This window comes from Melopsittacus undulatus, chromosome 2, assembly GCF_012275295.1.
Source record: "Melopsittacus undulatus isolate bMelUnd1 chromosome 2, bMelUnd1.mat.Z, whole genome shotgun sequence".
In the NCBI taxonomy this organism is placed as follows: Eukaryota; Metazoa; Chordata; class Aves; order Psittaciformes; family Psittaculidae; genus Melopsittacus; species Melopsittacus undulatus.
This window is the reverse complement of record NC_047528.1, coordinates 21043397-21065792: the sequence shown is the minus strand read 5'-3', so window position 1 is coordinate 21065792 and position 22396 is coordinate 21043397. Positions and strand designations below refer to the sequence as shown.

The 22396-nt window shown below is 37.9% G+C and overlaps 1 protein-coding gene across 1 annotated transcript in view; it reads left to right on the top strand.

Annotated features, from left to right (window-relative positions):
* UBL3 (ubiquitin like 3) overlaps nt 1-22396 on the top strand; it is a 56626-nt gene that overhangs the window by 24476 nt on the left and 9754 nt on the right. The gene's annotated exons all lie outside the window — the stretch shown is intronic.

Below are 22396 nucleotides of genomic sequence, written 5' to 3'. Positions count from 1 at the left end.
CTGGAATCTGGGTGCCATTTTTGAATGGGTGTGATTGAAAGGCCTTAATGAGATCTTTATCTACATTTTTCAGATTCTTGTTTCATAGCAACTCCAAGTAACTTACATTCTCTTTACTTGTCCCTACAGCTAGAACTCTCCAAGTTCTTCTCATCTCTTCTTTTTTTTTCTTTTTCCAGTTACGGCAGCATTCTTTTCTCTGACCCCTTTTATGTGCTTCCAGAATGATCTGCAAAGACATAGATGTAATGTTTGCATTCTGAATACATCCATCCATTATCTCTTCCCTAGTTTATGAAAAATGGATTGTTCATCTTTGTATCATACACTCCTGTTTTCTGTTGGGTCATTTTGTTCTCAATGGTAACTGCTCCTGCACATGCACTTAATGACCCAGTGAGTACCTCTTGACCTTTATCCCATGCAGCTCATTCTGTTTGGAGGGAATATTGTGTATGTCTACTGCAAAGTTAACATTTTCCATGTTTTTTTTTCCTGATTTTCTGAGTGAATTTCTGCAAGAATTTTGACAACATATATGTGATGTTCTAAGATCCCTGACCATAATGATAGTCAGCAGTGCTGTCTTTGTGATATATCCCTACAGATATTGTTTTGTATTTCCTTGCCAACCTTGAGTTACAAGAAACAGCTGCTTTATTCTGCTCACAGTTAACTGTGTTAGACTTTGGTTTCTCAGCAATATTGTGATACAGATAAGTAGGGAAGAGGTGGATGGTGTCTGTCTATGTTAATAAGTGGGGGAAAAATGAGAATATTCAAGGCAGTCTGAAAACTGTAATGTGCAGCTGAATGATAAAAGTCGTGGTCAGCAGCTACTCACAGCAGTCAGAAAAATGGGACAATATTATTAGGTACAAATGGGAGAAGACTTGGAGGGTAAAACATAAGCTTACTGAGACTGAGGTACCTGAAGATGAAATTGTCACATATGCAGGAGACTAAAATGAGGGAAAGTGGTTTAATTTATAATGTCAGATAAGTGTGTGAACACAAGTGAGTCACCTTGGGCTGGGTGCTGGTAAGCAAAAAACACTGCTGAAAGGTGGAAAAGTTAGGAAAATAGATAAGAAAATTGATAGGAAGCTGAAGTGTAAGAGGCAGGGAGGGCAAAGAGCATAGGATCACAGCAGTTCACAGGAGGCTAGGGATTAAACAAAGTCATCAGAGTGTTTTATTGCAGTTCTTGTTCACCTTCTGGAAATAAATGGGTTTTTGGCTTCCTGGCAAGTCACAGTCAAACAGGAAGGGTGATGCAATATGTGTTTTCTAGTGATTTGTGTTGGTTTTGTCCCAGGGAGCAAGAACTTACCCACCTAGAAAAAGTCAAGTTAGTTGTAGAGGATGATTCATGAGGGAAGTGGAATATGATACATAATACTTATAAAAGAATTTCCTCAGTGTTGTATACTTGCCTGTATTGCTGTGGATGGTTGATATATTCAGTTGCATTTACATTTTCATGTATTTGCATCTAATTCATTGTGAATTGAAGTAGGAAACAAAGCTTATCTACAGACAATAACATAGGCCAGGGAATTACCAGAAAGCTGTCAGCTGATATGACACCCACAAAGAACAACCTGTTGTGAAGCTTCTCTTTAAGATGTTAACTCTTTCAGGAAGGAGTATGTAGTGTATTCTGATACAGTTTTAGAGGTAACTCTTAAGTAGCTGAATTTTCTTCTCTTGAAGGTAGTTATGTTAACATTACTTAATGTTGAACATACAGTACATCACTCAAGCCTGGACCTTTACTACTGGACTTTTAAATTTATTTCCATTTCTCTTGACACAATTGTTTCAAACTCATAACAAAGTTGATTTTTAAAAAGTAGGTGGAAGTGCTTCTCCTTTTCCTTGATAATTTGATTCTGGTCCTTGTTTTGTACAACTGAGCAAGCCCTATCTTAAGATGTTCTACCTGTGTAGAAAGTCTCAGCCTCACAGTTGAAAATCTTGAAATATTATGTGTGATCAGTTGCAGAAGACTCCAGTAGAAAACTTTGATCAGTATTAACCATGTCTTTCCTTCTAATGCTGTATGTATGACTAATGCAGTGAACGTGAGCCTGTCTCTCAAAATGTTTTTCCGGGTAAGTTTGAGGTGGATGTGCAACCTGCAGTTTTATAGCTCAAAAATGTGATCTTCCTTTTTCAAGAGCAATTAAAATAATTGTGACTGTTTAAAACCCCAAACAACTCTGCTAACCCTTTATTATACATAAAAAGATCTAATCTGTTAAAAGTTATTACTTATTTATAGTTCATGAACACTTAACGCTTGCCTTTATGGTAAGGGAAGTAATCAGTGTTATTTCAAGAAATGAAATATTCTGTATTCTGTACTGCTGTTAGGCTTGAACATGTGCAAAGGAAAACATTTTCATTAGTAATGCAATTTCTATGTTACAGCACACTTCAAATGTTAACAAAATTAAAAGAAGCTAAAATAAAAATACATTAATATTACTGAATAACTGAAGGTAGTTCTCTTTACTAAGCACTCTTGATAAGAAGTTGGAAGGTCTTTGGCTGTGCCTGAACACAGAGTGCTTATTATAGTTCTGGTTTGGTTAGTGCTTAACATCAGTTAAAGGAAAATCTGTTCGTTTTGGAAGCTAATGGTTCAGTACTGTTCTCTCTGCACAGTGAACCTGCCTGTGGAACATACTGGTAAAAAATATGCATTTTTTTAATACCTTTTTTCCACTTAAGTTCAAACTAAGAGCATGTACTTAGAGCTGCTTTCCAGAGGTAGAGCACAGCTTTCAAAATGGAAATGGGAGGCTTTCTTAGGTTGAGGCTTATGCCTTTAGCCAGTTGTCATGAACTGCTTCCAACTGTTAATCTTGCTGCTTTGTAATCATGCTGTGTGTATTTCTTAGTGTTTTGATCTACACTGGCTTGTGTGCAGGGGAAAATCATAGGGAAGCATGTGTATATTTTTGGTGAGACATGAGGGGATAGAAGGGGGTCCATTTAGCAGCTTGTCATCCTTAATATTTCTCTCTGGTCTTCTTTTTAATGCTTTTCTATAAAGCAGAAACCATTCTTTACGAGACTTTGCTTGGGTTCAGCCTGTTCTTACAAGGCAGCAGAAACAGCAGCCTGGGAAACTGCAAGTCAATCCTCACAATCCTCTTCCAAGCACATAGAAACGATGCAGAGGTCTCTCTTGTAATCTGCTATTGAATTGGTGTTAGTTGGACTCTCAGTGTTCATTCAGAGGACTGCTCAGTTGATTGAGAGAGGAGGGGAAAAAAATTGCTGTGACTTGGTCTCTTCTGGTTTGCAGTGTAGGTTATGCTTCCTTCCTAGATGAAATAAACTTGTATATTAACAAGGGAGTATTAATTAGCATTGTGTTTTTCTTTTGCAAGTTTGGAAGTCTGTAACTAAGGAGCATCTGTGAATGTAGCTTGTGAAGCAGAGAAGTAAGGTGAAGTACTCTTGATTCATGTCCCTACTCATTTAGCTTACCACAAGTACTGTCCCTCCATGTGAGTGCTGTTACCAAGCCACTAAAGAAATAGTTAATGGGCAAGAAACATTTGGGTTTGTGTTGCAATTTGCAGAGTTCTGAAGAAATGTTTTCTCTATGTGTATGTGCATGTGTTTTGTGGTAATAATTAGCAGTATTTAAAGAAAAGCCAAAGTTACGGGGTTTTTTAAACCTCCCCCTGTAACTTAGTGCAGTTGTGTTTGACTTCAGCTTCATCAATACATGGAAATACCACATTGTGAATTACGTTTACTATTAAACATTAACTTAGAAAATTATGTGTTCTGAGTAGTTACGAATTGTTATTAGCCCTTAAATTCAAGGAGAAACATGAAATTCAGGTACATGCAAGGATAAAAATGCTGTTTTGGGGGTAAAAGGACACTTTTCTTGATTAAAAATAGTCTTTCAAAATAGGCTGAGCTTGCGTGGGCCACATGATCAATTACTTTTTTGGACATGAAAGATACATTTAATCATTTGAGATAAGAAAAAGGATGTGAAAGTACTGTAGGAGTTCATATGAATTGTCTTTGGACAGTGCGGCAGATGAATTGTAAGATTTAAAGAGCATAAATGTTGTGTGATGTTAAGTGTTCAGTAGAATTTACTAGTTTGTTTTAATGAGGCAGAAGATGTCATTTAATAAGAATCACTGTGAAAATGATTGTCGTGACTTCTGTCAGGCTGAGCTGTTAATTTTCAAAAGCCAAAATCAATCATTGAATGTAGGAAAACATCTTTCAGATGTGGCACTGTGGAGCTAAGACTTCCTGTAAAGACTTTACTCCTTTTTCTGAGATATTCAGAGTAGGTCTGTGTCAGAATAAGACTGGCTATATTAGATGCTTGGATTGATCTTTGATGGTTTTTCGTTTGGTTGGGTTTTGGTTTTTTTGTGGGGTTTGTTTGTTTGTTTGGGTTTTTTGTGGGTTTTTTTTTGGTTGGTTTGTTGTTTTTTGTTGTTTTTTTGTTTGTGTTTTTTTTTAATTTCTTTGCTTTAATCACAAGAGGCAAGAAAAGTTCTAAACAACTTTTTAACCTTGCACCCAGTTTTGTTGCTCTATAACTTCATCCTGTATTGCAAAGTGACAGAGTATTCTTTATATCTTGTTTCACTTCTGCATTAATTGAAAAGTTTGGAAACTTCTCAAATTGGGGTAGGTTTTGTTGGGTTCACTTTGAGATTCTTATGCTGTAATAACTGATTACCTAGGACAGTTTGGCTGTGTACTGAAGTACACTGTGTGGAGATCCATCTGCAAGTTAGTGTTGTGATTAGAGGATCTCCAGAGGTCCTTTCCAACCCTAACAATTTTGTGTGTGCGTGTGATTTTTCCGTAGGTAGTTTTTATACTAAGAAGTAATACTGTAATTAATAATTATGGAAGTGTTTGCTGTTATATGGACTTAATTCTTTTGTTTGTTGAGCAGAAGCTTTAACAGGGAAAGGTGGAGGTGTTGTTTCAATAGGAAGTATCTGAGAAGTTTAAGCTTGTGAGCTGACTTGCATCCTAGAATGTATGGTTGAAACACTCTCTAGGTGTTTTTATCTTTATGAAAGCACAAATTATTGTATGTAGACTCATACTGCTAATGAAATTTCATTAATACAGGTAATGTATCTTAATTTTTCACAACGGCATTGAATGTGAGCTCAGTGCAACCAGGTTGACTCAGTATTCCAGATAAGACTTAAGCCACCAGTGTTTTTTAACAGCACTAGTCACTTTTTCACTACTTAATCTATTTTCTTCCATGCATTTGTATTTGACCAGTAGTTTGAAGTTTCAGCTAAGTTTCCCTTCTCTTGCACTGTTTCTTATAAAGCTTCTTTATGGAGGCTTATTCTTGTTTTGATATTTAGTGTCTTGAAAATTGTTCTATTGTGTTAATCTGTGATATTCTAGTATAACTAAAAGGTATGTACAATACAGTGTACATAAGTGTTTATAATGTAAGTAATATTATATTTATTACTATAAAGATTTTAGTTTATTATGGATGAAGTCCACTCTCTTCACATTTAAAGAAAGGAAAATGGATTATGGAGAATGGATGTGTTATTGCTTCCAGAGTTCGGATGGGTGTAAGACTGTGAGGTCCATGCTGCCTAACATGTGAGCACAGATGCAGTCTTTCCTATGTTGTTTTGAGTACATGACATGGAGGCTTTTGAGATTTGACTGTTAGCAGGTAATCACAATAATGATTTCTTCTTCAGAGAGCAAACAGTACCCTGATGATTTTACTGACGCACTTGGGGCAGAAGGTGGATATGATCAGCTAGTTCAGTACTTGTGTGAAAAACTAATTAAACTTCTTAATCCTACCTTTGAGGCATATATTGGAAAAGCCCAAAATACCATGGGTTTTGAAGAGAGTTTTGCTTACCGTCTGTTACAGTTCTGTGCTGCAGTTTTTAAAATGGGAAACTAGTTTTTTTGCCAGGATAGATTATAATCTTTGCTATTTGATTAAAAGAATCAAACCCTTCGTCTCAGAGCTGCTTGGGTAAGCTTTTATTCGGGGCATAGCATGTTAGGTGTATTGAACTGGTATTTTTGTGAACAGTTAGCAACCATTAGTGCCTTGGGTTTACTTATTTTTAGCTGCTTAGCCATGAATATTTGTGGCCAGTTTCTTTTCATGACTTAGAGCCTCATAGGCTTCACGTAGCTTTGCAAATATCATAGCTGACAGCCATCAGTCTTATTCCATGTCACGTTGATCACCACTGTGCTTGACTTTCTTCCTTTTGCTGCTGTTCTGTCCTGGCTGATGTCTGGAACTGGGTCAGGTTTGGGTTTTGCCTTTTCTCTGTTGTTCCCCCACCACCCTGCTGTGCTCTAGGGAGAGAGTTTCCAGGTCTTACAAGTTTTTGTAGCTGGTCACCATGTCACACTTCTACCGGTTTTCTCCTTGCTCTTCTGTGCTGCCTTCTTCAGTTGGTTTGTAGTAGCTTCAAATTTTTCATGAGGTCTTAAATTAAGAAAGAAAAAATAATTTTGAGTATCATTTACACTTTTGAGGTCTAAATCAGAACCAAACACTTCCACGTGGTACTCAGGTGACACACTAACTGACACACTAACAAATACATTTCCAAGATGACAAGAATGAACTAACCTGTAACATGGTGATACATAGATCCTAGACAGTATGTCTGGCACAGTGTGTACTTACCCAGCTACTCAGATCCTTGATTTGTAGTGTAAACACCAGGCAGTGTTCATGCAACACTTAGTTTGTATAATTTGATAGGTTGTTTATTATAAGTAAACAGTCTTGCCTGCTGAAGTAATCAATGAAATAGTTATATGCACATGAGAATTCATTATGTTCTTTGGAAACTAATTTCTGAATGAGAATGTTATTATGAAAAGCAGATGATGCCATAGTTGTGTCTGGCACCGCTAAGCAACAGTATCACTAGCTGTAGTTTGATGCTGATTGACTCTAAGCTGAATAGACACCCAAGCCATGGGTAGCTTAAGACAATAATTTTCTTGATAGCTGTTTTGAATGACAAATGCACTTTTCTTTCTAAATGCCAGATCATCCTTTCAGCTTTGTGTAATGATTTGTCTCCCAAACTACTGGGGAGAATGAAATAGTTCTGATTATGTGGACTTTAATTCTCTTCCTGTAGAGCAGCTGTATTTTCTGTGCGGCCTTGTGAGTGTATGCTAGATCCTTTGTAAGAAATAGTTGTAGCTACAATTCTACTCCTGTGCTGTATTTGTGTTTTTAGCAATTACCTAGAAAATCATTTGGCTGGTAAGTAAACTTTCGAACTATATCACTGTTAAAATCATGTTGTATACACAGAACTATCATTCAGTTGATTCATACATATTTCCCCCACAAAAAAGTTCATAGTAATGGATGTTGTGGCTGCTGACAGAAAGCGTGGTAGATTGTATTCTTATATTTTCTCTCCAAAAGCCTAGTTGCTTTAACTTTTATCGTGTCATGACATCAAGTGCAAAGATATGGCATATTTCTTTCCTGTCATGAAAGGCTATTTTATTTTTTAATACTTATTTTTGTTAAAGGTTGGTGATCCTTGCTGACATGGATGTGTGTTGAACACATTGAATCCCCAGTAAGAAAGACCTGGCTTGTTTGGTTTTGGGAGAGAGTGTTTGCTGTTTCTTGTAAAATCAAAGTAATGCTTCCATTGAGATAATTACAAAAGTTTCATAATTGTCTGGGAAATAATTCTCCATTAACTACAGTTAGTCATAACCAGTGATACCAGTAAGATTTTTCATAACATGGTCAGTCACTGATGCTATCTCTCTAGAGTATCATGCCTTTTGCCTTAATGAAAGAGGGGATGGGAGGATTTTTAGAGCATTTTAGAATATGTGGAACTATTAATAAAACACTCCTAGTTTTTAAACATCTGCTCTGTAAATGATCTATAGCATAGAAGTTTGTATATAAAGGAAACCAAGCAACTATCCTAAAAAGCTAACATCTGAGTACATGAGAAATAAAAGGGAAAGAGAGAGCTAGGTCATCTCCTCATCTTAGGGAACTTGGATGTGCGGAGGTGGTGAGTAGTATGCAACAGCTGTGTTGACCATGTGTGCTAAAAACATGAGGACAGGAAATAATAAAAAAATGATTTTTTTCTAGCAAAAGCCCATGGCATGTGGGCTTGGAACTAGATGGTCTTTAAGATCCCTCTGAACCATAACCATTATTAAAGTCACAATGTATGAGGAGGGAAGCCTGTTAAATTATTTATTCTCCTGAGAAATATACAAGTGAGAGATTTAAAAAAAAATTAGTTCAGGCAAGTCATACAAATTCTTTTCTGTTTGAAAGGTAAGAATTACAGATACTTTGGGGAGCTTTCAATAACATACCTCTGTAGTTATCCATACATAGTGATTTGTAAACCATAATTAAGATGCAAGCTAGAACACATGTTAGCTTCTGTGAATCTGGGGCAAACTTACTCACTATGACACAGAGCAGATGGCTTGTGAAAATGTAGTTGTTGATGCAGTAAGAAGTGAGAGCCATGACTGGTGTTGCCTATAACCACTACCGATTAAAACATTGTAATGCCTTCAAGAAGACATCACTATTCTCCCCTCACGCTGTTTGGTGACATCCTAGATCAAGATGCTTAGAAGATGCCTGAATATCGATTGGGTATTAAATTTGTGCTTTTTATATTTGTATGTAGATAGATTTTTCTGGAGGGCTGGGCTGAAACATTTACATGTAAGTTAATGATTTTGTGTAGACTCTGGACATACAAGACAAATGAAGAAAGGAAAAAGGTATTAAATGTGGTAGATGTGTGCTCTCTGAAAAGCTTCCCTCCCACCCCTCCAAGAAAACCTAATTTTCTTTGAGAACACTTTTTCATGAATGAAAACGGTGAAGGTACCTTTGCCAGGCAGATGCAGTCTGCTTTGGAGGCACTGCTTGACTACTGTGGTGGCAAGTACTTGACAAAACTGTGTGGTATATATAAGGGGATCAGGAACTGGATCATCTGAGGAAGTTGAGCTGTAAGCTAACAACTGGTAAATCATGTGTTTCTGACTCTCCAGAAGGCTTAACAAAACCAGAGAAGCTATTGTTAAGAGGCCAAAATGAAAGGGCAGCTTTAACTGTTTTAGTCATTAGTAGACAGGCTGAACGCCCTGGTACTTTTCATAATGGAAATAGGATGAGAATTACTCTTAGGCTGCCAGCTGGTTTGGAGAACACAAGCACTTGATGAGCATGCAGTAGCAGAAAGGTGGATAAGCTGTGCCTTTTAGTATTCAATAGTGATTGCAGAGCACAATAAATAACTGGATCAGACCTTACCTGCAATATCACTCCATTAACTTCAGTCAGTTAATTTCAGCAGGCTTAGCTTGAGGATGAATTAGTGCCATAATGTTTAAATAGAACAAAACCATGTAAGCTTTCTATCAAGATGTCTTACATTTTTGTTGAACATTTAAGGGCAACTCATTGAGGAAAGGAAAAATGGAAGGTAAAAAGTGTTCATTACTCTGTTCTGAGAAGTACAGGCATAGGTCAAGGTCAAACTGTTTGCTCTTGAAAAGTTGCATTCTGAATAAATTGGCATCTGCATCACAGCCCTTGATATCATCACATAATTCAGTGTTTTCTCTGGGCTATTTTAGGAGGAAAACAATTAGAAAAGGTTGTGTTCTCATTCATATTCAAGCCGCTTGCTTTTGCTGGAGTAAATGAGATCTGTGGTCATTGAAACATCCATTTTGATTAAAATTTGAACTATCATTTGCATCAGAGACAAAAATATATAATGCCCCATCTCTTACCTTTAATTATCACAGCTCAATGATTTAGATAGTACTTTGAAATGGCAAAATTTTGGCTGCCTGCCATGGTACACAGTAAGCGGGGAAAAGCTAGGAATCAGTAGCTAATGATAAAACATTAATTTTGTGGTGTTTCCACTCAAGTGAACTGAAATACATCTCTAAGTCAAGGTGCAGCTCTTTGCCTCTTTCATGTTTTAAAATATATTTAAGACTTTTTTCATTTTGTTTTTGACACCCTCTCTCAAGGGTTGAAAAATGTAGTATTTTAGTGCTGACCAAGAAACAGAATCATACAAGCTGAAGAGCCTGTCAGCAGAGTACCCAAATGACTCTTGAGTGAGAAGATGCAAATTTGCCTGCTGTTGCTGAAGTTCCCATGGGATGTAGGTCCTGAAAATCTTGAAATTTTTTTTAATCATACTGTATTCTTATTAATAACTTAAAGCTGATATGAGGGGATATTCAGGGCACCACATCCCACTTGGTTTGTCTTTAGGTATACTTAGAATTTTTCAAGCTGTGTCTAGTTTAAACAGCAAATAGTATTTATATTAACTATAATCCTCTACTTAGTCTCAGTGTGTTTCTTGTACTGCTAAGTAAACTGCATTAAAACAATGTAATGCAGCTGTTACTACAAGAGAAAATACAATAGAAGACAAAGTTTTATTCAGAAGGTTGTTTCCTTGTTCTTCCTTTGTTTCTTTTCTGTTCCAAGTCAGGCTATTTTCGTACTTTGTCACTGTCCCTTTCTGAGGACTGAGGAGTACTAGCACATTTTTTAAATAGGCCTTGTGTTGGAGATTGTTTTGTTCCTCATGAGAAGTGTCATCTCGTGAATTTTTATGCTCTTACAAGGAACTAAAGGATGGACCTTTCTTTCCCAAGAAAGTGGTGAGGGCTTGGGGTTTGTTTGGGGTTTTTTTTACTTTTAAGATAAATGCATTTTTTCTTTACTTAAAGATTTTTCCAAGGAATTTTCTAAATTGGTTACTTGTGCCATTTTGGTGGGAATTGAAAAATGAATATATATATGCTAATATATATGCTAGCTTTGAAGTACTCCTTAATTGCTTTTCTGTCTCACATCATAAAAAGTTGGAGCAGGGGGAAGAGCAATTGGACTTCTCCAATAAAGAGTAACTCGGGAATGCAGAGAGGCCAATGAAAGTTTCTTGTGTTTAAACAAAATGAGAAATCACTTTTTAAAACTCCATTTCCAGTGTTTCACCACCCTTACAGTAAAGAATTTCTTCCTTACATCTAACCTGAACTTCCCTTAAGTTTAAAGTTTATTACACCTTGCCCTACTGCTGCAGCCCCTGAAGCAGAGTCCCTCTTGGCATCCTTGTAGCCCCCCTTCCATTGCTGCCCAAAGAAGTGGTAAATGCTCCATTCCTGGCTGTGCTCAAGGTCAGGGTGGACAGAGCCTCAAATGACATGGTCTAGTGCCATGTAATTCCCTATGGCAGGGGGATTGGAACTAGGTGATGTTAAGGTCCTTTCAAACTCTAACCATTCTATGATTTCAAAACGCAAGAAGAATAATTAAAAAAACAACCAAACCAACAACCAAACCAACAACCAAACCAACAACCAAACCAACAACCAAACCAACAACCAAACCAACAACCAAACCAACAACCAAACCAACAACCAAACCAACAACCAAACCAACAACCAAACCAACAACCAAACCAACAACCCAACCAACAACCAAACCAACAACCAACCCACCAACCAAACCAACAACCAAACCAACAACCAAACCAACAACCAAACCAACAACCAAACCAACAACCACCCAAAACTGAACCCCCCTGAACCCTGACTAGCATGTGGAGCTAGATGATACCCATGACCATGTGCTACTTGCCCCAAGTGAATAGCAGCTCCTTTGAAATGTCATTTTTTTCCCCTGTATTTTTAATGTTTTCTTTGTCTTCATTTTGTTTTGTTTTGAGTTTTTCCTCTCTAAATGTTATTTAGAAGCTTTTGTTTTCATCCAAGCTATAACTGAAAGATCACTTTCAGCTTTGTCTGTGGTCTCACTGACCTGCTGTGGTTATAAAACTGTAATAGCTCCCAGTCTTAGGTATAGTGTATGCAGGTTTTGAAATGTCTGGTAATGCAGCAGGAAACTCAGTTTTCTGACTCTGTTTTCTCATAGTGCACAAATAGAGTATTCAATATACTCCTCGATGCGTATCATTAGTTTTTCTTTATTCTTTGTAACCATGGAACAGCTGCATCTGAAACTTCTAGGAATGTGGCTTAAATCAAATTGAGTCCCACCAAATTGGTTAAAGATAGGCAAAAATTATTGATTGGGGACTAAGAAGGGGTGGAGAGTGTCTGCTCCTTGGACTTGGAAAAAGCAGCTATGTGTAAAACCAGTTCCTTGGAATTGTATTTTCTCTGTAAGAAGCAGTAGTATTCATTTTCAAATCTGAGATGTTAGGCAGCTCACAAAATGAGCATTCACAAACCTGCAGGTGTTGCCGCTCCCTTTTTAAAGATTCTATAGAGCTGTCCTAAATAAAACTAAAATATTATGTAAATATTCTCTCTATAAAATACATTAGAATAAGTGCTGAGTTATACAAGAATTAAATCTGAATTCAAATATGTGCATAGCATTATCATATTCATGTTTGTGTAGTGGATTTCTAAGCTTTAACTACCACCTTGCTGTGACTGTACTCACCAGAGCTAACCTGTTAGTCCGCAAGCATCAGCCTCTCATGTTTGCATTGATAGTTGATGAAGTTTTTTTATTATTTCCACTCCTGTGCTTTGAAATGACTTGTTCAGCACAGTATACGGATGACTAAATGATCTTTACTGAAATTACTCTTAACTGGAGTTTATCAGTTTCTCCATTTTGTATTTTAGTAACTTTATTTAAAAGTAAAAAATGCACTTACTTCAACACTGGGTTGAAAGGATCAACTTCAAAAGTAAGAAGCTTGCATGTCGTGTGGTTAACTCTTTCTGCCATTTTTGCTACCTATTTATTTTAAAGCTCAGTTCCAAACATGGTCTCCTGCATGTTGTAGTTTACGCATCACAGTTATGATGGACTTAGTCAGTTCTGTCATAATGTAAGAGAAATGTATTTTGCATGTGCAGGGTGAGTAGGTCTTTCTCTGAATTTTCCTGTCTGAGTGGATTCACTTGGGGGCTAGTAGTAGACAAGTTAATTCTGTACCCTGTGATTAAAGCATGCATCTGGAATACAGTAGACAAAATGCCATTTGAGCTGGGAAGACCAGATACTTAAGTGCTTCCATTATTTCAGGTGATGGAGTGCCTCCATTATCTTGTCCTGCTGGGAGAGAAATTATTCCTGGGTGGGTATTTGTGTTTATTTCAGCAAATTATAGAAAAATCTGTTACAGATGAGATCTGTATGTTTCAATAAAAGGTTTCTTTACTTTGATATTAAAATTCATTTTCAGTGAAGATCCTTTGCTAGCTCCAGCTGATGCTTTGATGTGCTGTGTTCACCTTACCCCTCTCCCCTTGCAACCTTGCCCCAGGATAATAAATAGTGTGTAAACTCCACTGAAATCCATTGTGATCTACTTGTACTTTATGATATTGTCTGTATTAATTTATTTTGAAGAACAGTCGGTCTTAGATATTTCTTCTTAAAAGATAACCCTGGAACTCGTAAGAGGATATTGAAGAATATACTGCCATTATTCCTGTGTTATTTGAACTGGCATGAGGGAGTGGATGAAGTGTGACCAAGCGATATTATTTTAAGCTAAAGAATGTCATGGTTTCCACAGAGACAGCTAGGTCTAGTATAGCTATCAAGTTAAATACTTACAGGACCTTGCTTTTTCTTCCTGTAAATAAAATTTGATAACACTTCCTATTAGTTTTCTCTCTCCTGTCACTTCAAACTTCTCTGAAATTTGGTAACTTACTCTTTAGCAGTGCAAAGTATCCTTAGCCATTCCTGTTTGAGAAAGCAGATGTGCTGTGGTATGGAATACCCCTTTGGTTAGTTCGGGTCAGGTGTTTAGCAACAACTAAAAACATTGGTGTGTTATCAGCATTGTTTCAAACTGAAGCCAAAACACAGCACTGCACCAGCAACTAAGAAGAAAATGAGCTCTGTCCGAGCCAAAACCAGGATGCAGGGTGTCATGTGGAATTGCCCTACTTCCACAAGTGGTGTGGCTTTGAATGAATGACACGGGTCTTTCAGCCAGCTAGCAATGAAGCCAGAGCTTTGTTCAATCATGCTGACAATTTATGTAACTTCATGTTCAATGCCCATTTTTTTTTCCTGTTAAGAACTAAATTTATTCTAGGTGCAAGGGATTGTAAGGGTAGAGCAAAGTCTTTTTGTTCACCTAAAGCTAGATTCAGGGGGTTTGAGTATAGCCAAATGTAAATTTTATGTGTTCACTTCAGGGAGTGCAGTTATGTTAGTTGTATTTGCCATAAAATACCTGGTGACACCACATGTCTAGAAGTGTGATTCCTAAGAACTAATGTTTGTTTTATTTTACTAGGTGACTCTTGTGAACATGAGTCCAGAATCAAGGATCTCTTCTCTCTCATGAGAATGCTTGTATGGTTGGGCTACAGATTTGTACTTCTTGCTCACTTCCTTTCTGAGCTGCATCTCAGTCCCTCTACCAGCTAGTTTCTTGGCCAAGAAGGTGCTATTATTATTACTTTGGATATGCCTCAAAATCACAGAAAGCTCTGGAAATCTTCAGAAGGCTGCTTGAGAAAATAACATTGAATCCAATGATCACAAGCTGATACAGTTAAAATCAAATGGAAAACCAAACAAAATAGGCATGTACATAAGGGCTTTGGATTTCACGGGGGCAGATGCTGATTAAAGTAAGTGTACTGGGTTAGTGTAAGGAGCTTATCTGAAGAATTTCCATCTTGGTGTTTCTTCAGGTCGATGACATTAAAGGTATAAAACACATGCTAGATGAGTGAAAAGGTTGTAGAGAGAGACTGTATTTGACAAATTAATAAACACCTCAAGAAGGATATTGAGAAGGAGCAGAAGAATAGTGGAATAAAATTTGCAAGTTAGATTATGATAGATTCGCTGCCCGATTTTCTTTGGAAGGAAAGTGTTTTTCAAATGAGTGAAATGCGGAAGAGGCGTAATCAATCTGGACTTCAGTAAGTAGTTGATGTTGAGTAGGACAGCATTGGTTTTGGAAGGCAGGGTTTGATGGTGTGTGACTTAGGTTGGGAGGATGGTGACATACAGCATTTAATGTGGAAGTGTCAGGATGGCAGTCATGCTTAGTGTAATTTTTTAAGATTAATTTTGGGACTGTATCTTTCTGATGTTTCTGATGTGACACAAGGAAAATCAGTATGTTGATGAAATCTGACGATGAAAATTTGGAGCACAAATAGTACAGAAGATTACGGTGTTGTATGGGAAAGATTGGATTATCTCGAAAGATTGAATTAATAGGAGCAAAATTTATGGCATTATTATAAAAATATCCTGCACAACATGGTTAAAAGCATTATTTTGTAATGCGAGCTTGAAGGCTTAAGTCATGGAAATGACTGGACTGAAGAAGAGCATTGCAAGATTACTGCATTACAAGTGTGATACAGTTGTGTTATTTGCATGGAAAATGGAGAAGCATTTGCAGTCAATTTAGGGAGGCTCTAGTTTTTATAAATCCCTGAAATAGGATTGTAATTCTACTCATGCTTACTTAAGAAGACTGAATCAAAACTCAAGCCGATGCACATTAAAGTGAATTGTAGGATCATCCACTTTGGAAAGGACCTTGAGAAATTTTCTAGTCCAGTGACCTGCTGGAAGCAGGATCACCACTGAACTAGGGCTATGGAGATGCTCTGAGGGCTGGAGCACCTCTCTCATGAAGACTGTCTGAAGTGAGTTTGGCTTGTTCAGTCTGGAGAAGAGAAGGCTCAGGGGAGATCTTAAAACAGCTTTCCAATACCTAAAGGGGGCCTACAAGAAATCTGGAGAGGTACAAGGGCATGGAGTGGCAGGACAAGGAGGAATGGCTTTAAACTGACAGAAGATAGATTTAGATTAGCTGTAAGGGAAAGTTCTTCACTATGAGGGTGGTGAGACACTGGCACAGGTTGCCCAGACAAGTTATGGCTGCCCAATCCCTGGCAGTGGTCAAGGCCATGTTGGATGGGGCTTGGAGCAACCTGGTCTAGTGTGAAGTGTCCCTGCCCATGGCAGGGGGTTGGAATGAGATGATCTTTAAGGTTCCTTTCAACCCAGCCATTCTATGAATTCAAACTTTCAGTTGGGTCTCAAGAACACCCAAGGACTGAGCTTCCAAAGCATCTCTGGGTGACCTGTTCCATTCCTTTGATGTCTTTGGGGGTGAAAATTTCCTTCCTTACCACAGTTCGAAGTATTTTGTTTCTACTTATGACGTGTGTCTCTTGTTCTTCTGTCTTGAATCTCAGCAAGATAATGACCTCTTTACTATTTCCGCCAGAGGAAGGCTGCTAATAGATGCCTACCAGGCTTCTAGGCTATACAAGTCCAATTTCCATAACCTCTGTTGTGCTTCAGAACTTTGAAGACAATGATTACACCAAGGGGCAGCCTGTTAATGAGAAAAACCTTTGCTTGTGTGTTTTAGCAAAGTGTGTTCTTGTCTGGAGATCTAGAAGAAAGCCATCAAAACCCCAAGGGGGGAAAAAGCCTATTACAACTAGAGCCCAAAGAGTAGGTCTGGCATCAGGGAAGGTAACCTGTCCAGTAATGAACTTATACTGGGGATTAGAAGAAAGCTCCACTCAATGGGACAGTCTTCCAGGGGGTGTCAGAACCAAGGTTCTTACATTCTGGTGGATACACTTCCAGAATGGATTACATGGGATTATGTATCTACTTTAGGAGTGAACTGGACTCTAGAACCTGCAGGTCCCTCCTGCATTGCCTGTGTAATATTTCACTTATGTTATTCAGACTTGGTTCAACCACCTATGCAAATTTGGTAGAATTGAGTTGGTAAAATGTACTGCATGGTGCTGTGAGGTTCTCTTCAGCCTGGAAGAGTTAGAAAGCTTTGATGCATCTTTGGAGAACAAACTTAATTCTCACACTTAAGAACTTGAACTAAATGTACTGCTTCTTGAGAAGAGGAACTTTAGTCTGTTTCTGAACGCTCTTATCACTTTCCCTTCTGGTCCATTGTTAGTTTTTAATTCAATTTCACATCTGTTAAGAAAAGGGATGGGGGTGGAAATAGGCTTGTATACTTGTTTTAATCTTAAACAGTTGAAGAAAATCAGTTAATTTAAACGTGGGGTAGAATAACATGGAGTGATATGACATGTTCGTCCTCTGCATTTTAATTGTAAGATTGAAGCTGCTACTGGAATATAAAATTGATAACAAAGTAACTTGTTTAGCTGAATAGATGGGAAGTCACCTAAACATCAAGAAACATCATGTAGATTGTAAATATCTCCTTTCTTGCATTTTTAAGTGACTTCTCACTTATTTAATTTCAGCTGTGAAATAAGCAGCATTGTGGCACCAAGGCAATTTGTAGTTACACCTTAAAGAATGAACAAACTCAGGTGCGGATACCTGTAGCAAAACACACTTTATTCTACATCTGTGTATACATCATCCAATTTCTGCTCCAAAAGTTGTGGTCACAGTTGTTACAGCAATCTTTGCACAGATATATATTTTTAATTTATGTAGCGTTTTTGTTTTACAGTGTGTAATTACACTGACATTCTTTACTGTGTGTGCAGTGCACTGATGGGGTAGTTAATGGAGCTGTAATGATGAGATTGGTGTTGGTTGGGGGGGCAAGGGTGAGGTTTGCATGCTTGAGAGCACAAACAGAGCATGCTATTATGCAACTGTGTAGAGGGGATGTGGTCCACGCTTTGTGTTCAGTCCTGCTGCTGATGCTGGGGCTGTTCTTCACTGCTTTCATCAGTAACCTTGCAGTTGCTGTGATAATGCGTAAATGTGAGGATGAATTTATTCCTTATCAATTTGCTGTAGCAAAAGGCTGAGTTCCCTTTGGTAGTCTGGAAAAAAAAATCAGGATGGTCGTTGTTATGACCCCTGTGGAAGAACAAACTTGTCAGGGCCATGGGAATCACAATAGTGTCACAGCACCAAGGCTCTTCTGACAAGCATGGATGGAGGGGCTTTAGGCATACAGGGGAAACAGATATGACTGCCTTGCTTACTTGTAACATAAGAAATAGGATACAGAGTAGCTAAGATTAGTAGGAATCCTTTTGTAACTTGAAAAAAAAAATAAAATTTGCTGCTTTTGTGTCAAAACTTCCGTATCTAAACAAGTTTTTGAGTTTTTTCCCTGCACTTTTCTTTGAGTAAATGTGTATGCACCCTAACCCTAACCCCTAACCCTAACCCTCCCCCCCTTTTTTTTAGATATGATCTTTCATCGGAGGCATTTTGCCAGAAAGGTTTGTTTCAGATCCCTTGTAGTCTGTTTGAAGTGGTGCTCTCAGGCTTGCAGCATCAGTAGTACAGCAGTTGCAAGCCATTAAATTTCCCAGTGGTCTTGAGGGAATGAGATTAGACCCTAAATTTAAAGGCAAGTTTTAAGATTCTTTGCTTCAAACCTTTTGAGGTAGTGTAGTGTGCAACTCAAGACTAAGACTCATTCAAGCCAAAATTAAGAAATATAAAGTTATATATATCTTTTATATATGTATGCACGTATATATATGTGCATATTTATAGACAAACATGCAAATGAAATGTCAGTGGCATGCTGTACTATAAATAAGAAAATACTTTAACCTTTCATTAGAGCAGCTGTTTCCTTGCACTTGAAGCAACATCTGCTTGACTGATTTAAGGATTTATTTTGAGCTTCTGCTTGTATTTGGTGATTCAGTTTATTATTTTAAAAATGAAAATATTCCTCCTTCATTTTACATGTTCTTTGTCATATACCCATAAAATTATTTGTTTATCTTGGTGTGCCTTTTATATGTCACAGTAGGACTATAAGAAATGCTCCTCAGCAACAAAAAAACAACTGTGAAGTTATGTGTCTTGGGGAGTTGGAGAGGGGGAAGAAGGAACTGACACTTTTAACTTTTTGTTTTTTCCTGTTGCTTGTACTGTACATTAACTGCAGAAGTATAACTTAATCAAATTTTACAGGAAGCTGAGTTAGTTTTTATTATTTCTCTGTGTTTTCTCTGTGTAATCTTTCTGTATTCACTGATAATCTCAAAACTCAGTAGTGAGGATAAAAAGAAATGTGTCTCCTTAATATTATGCTATATGAAGAATGACTTCAGTTCTATAATAATGCTGTGCCATAATCATATTTTAAGCACTGAGCAGGACTAATCTTCTGGGTTTTTTTTTTTAATCGTCTCCTTGTAGGATCAAGATCAGACAGTTCTAGGGAGCTGATGGTTTGGTGTTCTGTCTACTGCCTAGGAAAGTGTTATGATCTTCAAAAGAGATAATCCCAACCACAGATAAGCTACACACAGATGAAGGATAAGAAATCCTTAGGTAGCCTGCATAAAATCAGAGTTGGGGTGACTACTTGGCCAGAGGGAGCAAGGTGAGGGGGGCAGTTAGAGTAGATGAAGTGGATACGGGGGGATTGGAGTGAGAGGCAGGTTGGCTGCTGGTGATGAAGCTTTTCACTGTTACTGCCTACAGCAGGCACTGCTGCTGAATATTTGGGGTTGTTTGGTTTGTTTGTTTCTTAAACAGGCGGCCCATTCCCAAGTACAATAACAGTTTGTGGTGCAGTCTGAACCTCTTGAATTTTTGGCACTGTGCTGGTTTTGTAATGAGATGCATTAATGCTTAAAGGATAATTAAAGATAATGAGGTATAGAGAAAGTGGAATGCAGTGCAGCCTCTGAAAGGCAGAGCTTGGCAAGCTTTTGATGAAAAAGCCTTATTTTCTACGTAGACATTTTTGTAGTTTCATCTGAATATGTACACAGTAAGTGATGTGGTGCTGTATTGCAAACTGCTGACTAAATAGGAGAAATTACGATTTACTAGAGAAATTATTTGGAAGGGCCTAAGATAAAGGACCTAGCTGAGGGGAGGGAAACAAGCTCAGAGCTTCTTAGTGGAATTGTTATGGATCAGTTGTCAGATCAGTCTTGCATTTCCTGATTCATCTAATGACACAGGTATATGTAAAGGGATCTTGCTGCTAGAATTTGATGACATGAAGATGAAAAAGTACTCTTATAAAAAAAAAGTGTTACATTGAAATTCTGGGGGATTTCATAGGGCATGGGCCCAGACATGGAGTGATCTGAAACATCTTTGTGGTACAGAATACTTCTTTCCACCTCACCTCTTTTCCCTGGGAGGGATGGAATAATAGGAGTGGTATGAAATTTGGAGCCTTGTGCTTCAGGGCATTACAGCCAAAATGTTGGTTATAAGAATGCAGACTGAATTACTGAAAGGATCAAAGTAGAGAAGGGTAGGAAGTAACTGAGCAAAAAGCATGGGGCATTTATGAAGGTATATGTGCTCTTGCGACATAGGCACAAAAGGTATTTCCAGTAGACCGAGGAAATTACTGATGGCATTATACAACCGTCTGGTGACACATAGAATCGCAAAATCAACTAGGTTGGAAAAGACCTTTAAGATCATCAAGTCCAACTGTTACCCCAGGACTGCCAGGTCCACCACTAAACTGTGTCAGAAATAGTAATCTGTTTTGAGGAGAAAAAAGAAGAGATTGAAGTATACAGAGACAGGCTCCTGGGATGCATGGGGAAATGGGTATAGCACTGGAGAAAGATTGAAGAGCTTGTCTGGGGCAGTCCAGCTGGACAAACCATATATGTAAGTGCTATCCATACATGTACAAGTGGAGATAACTAAAAAGGGGGAAACTACTTAAACTGAAAGATAGTATAAGCAAAACAATAGGTAGACATGGTCTGGCCATTGCTGAATTTAGGCATAACATTTTGAAGTTGTAGTTCAATTACAGTAGCCAGGTTTTTGGAGTAAACAGGAATAGTGGAACTTGGTTTGCTTTTTTTTCTGTTAAATCTTGTTAAGATTTGAAAATAATTCTTAAATCACTCTGGAAATATCAGAGAGCACAGAACTTTAATGCTTGTAGCCAGGTGTGTTCTGAATTTTATGAATAATTGTCTAAACAGCATTCCTGCAGCTTCTCCCCTTTAAGTTGTGTTATGATTTCATGGTATGCAGTGATTTGGACTTGATGATCTTAAAGGTATTTTCCAACCTAGTTGATTCTATGATTCTGTGCAATACAATATTGTGGTGCTTCCTCAGAGACAGCTACTTCTTGGCTTTTCAAGGGCATTAATGGGGAACAGGGAGGGGAACCTGGCCCTTTTACCTTAACTGTTTGAATTCTTACTACGCTTTGAAATAGAGACTGAATTGCTTTTCGGAGGGGTCATTTTATTCATTGACCTTAAAGTGTGCAGAATGGTAGAGACTTACTAATTTGGATACCTACCTTTATTAGGTGCTTAAAGATGGGTACGATGAATCCAAGCTAAAGCATTCAAGAGAGAATAAACAGTCGTTCTGGAGAGCTTTTGAAACAAGTAGTGGCAGGTAACTGAGGCAGGGCTGTCATGTTTACTGGACATGATTTGCTGAGATTCTTGAAGAAGTCTTGAAAATTTGGGCATCACTGTAAATCTTTCTTTTTGTATTTGATCTAGAAAAAAAAACCAGTTAACTTTCCTTGCTGGAATTCAGTATTGTTGCAACTTCACATGAGAACCACAGTTTGTGAGTGTGATTTGGAAGAAAGTATCCAAGCAGTTAGGATACTGAAGTCTTGCTAATAGTTGATGCCATTTAGGCTTGTAGGCCAAGCCACAGAAGCAGCTAGACTTCTACTTGCCATGGGCATTGGTAAGTGCTAGTTACCCAAACACATTTTGTGATCTTGCTAGCAGTTGCTTGAGGAGCCAGAGTTAAATCTCTTTTGCATTGTGAGTCACTATTGTCATAGTGAGCTCTTTGTACAGGTTATTTTAATGCTATGTGGAAAAGGCATTATACTCAGTAACTTGCAAATAAAAGAGGAAAATTACAGCTGAAAATGCTGATGGTTAGGTAAAGGAAATCAATGATAGAAAACCAGTGATACAGTGTTATTACTGTATTGCATATGGATGTCAACTAATTTGCTTGGAGTGAAAGGCAGTGGTGGAACAAAGTTGTGGATTCAGAAGACTGGCAGAGGGATTCAATTTCTGTGGTGGATAGGAGCAAGGAAGGATGCTGTTTTGTAGGCAATGCGGTGGGTGAGATCAGGGCCGACAAGTATCATGCTGGAGGGAAGGTGCTGGGGTTTTTACTGGGTCTCAGCTTACGCGGATGCAGGTTTTGATATTTTCAGTGCTCTCTGTTTGGGTTATTTTTTCAGGTTTATATTTTCCACCTTTATTCAAGATATGCTGTCACTGTGTCTTGGCTGGAATTCTTTTACACTGCTGAAAGCTTGTTTTAATGTCACAGCTGATTCAATCACTACCT